The following is a 212-nucleotide window of genomic DNA, read 5'->3' as shown; positions in this document are numbered from 1 at the left end:
GAAGATGAGAGCCATAGGAGAAATAACATTACCTATACATTTCTTACACGAATCTGACCCATGTATCCTTATGATAGACTTCATCATCATAGAAGATGTGAGACACGTGGAAGTCATCCTAGGTGCGGACATGATGAACCTATACGGCATGAGCATTTCGTATAAGGACAATATTGAACTCAGAATTAATGGAACAAACTCAGTATTCTTAC

Source organism: Melampsora larici-populina, assembly GCF_000204055.1.
Source record: "Melampsora larici-populina 98AG31 unplaced genomic scaffold MELLAscaffold_3, whole genome shotgun sequence".
Taxonomy (NCBI): Eukaryota; Fungi; Basidiomycota; class Pucciniomycetes; order Pucciniales; family Melampsoraceae; genus Melampsora; species Melampsora laricis-populina.
Note: the sequence above shows the minus strand (reverse complement) of the source record.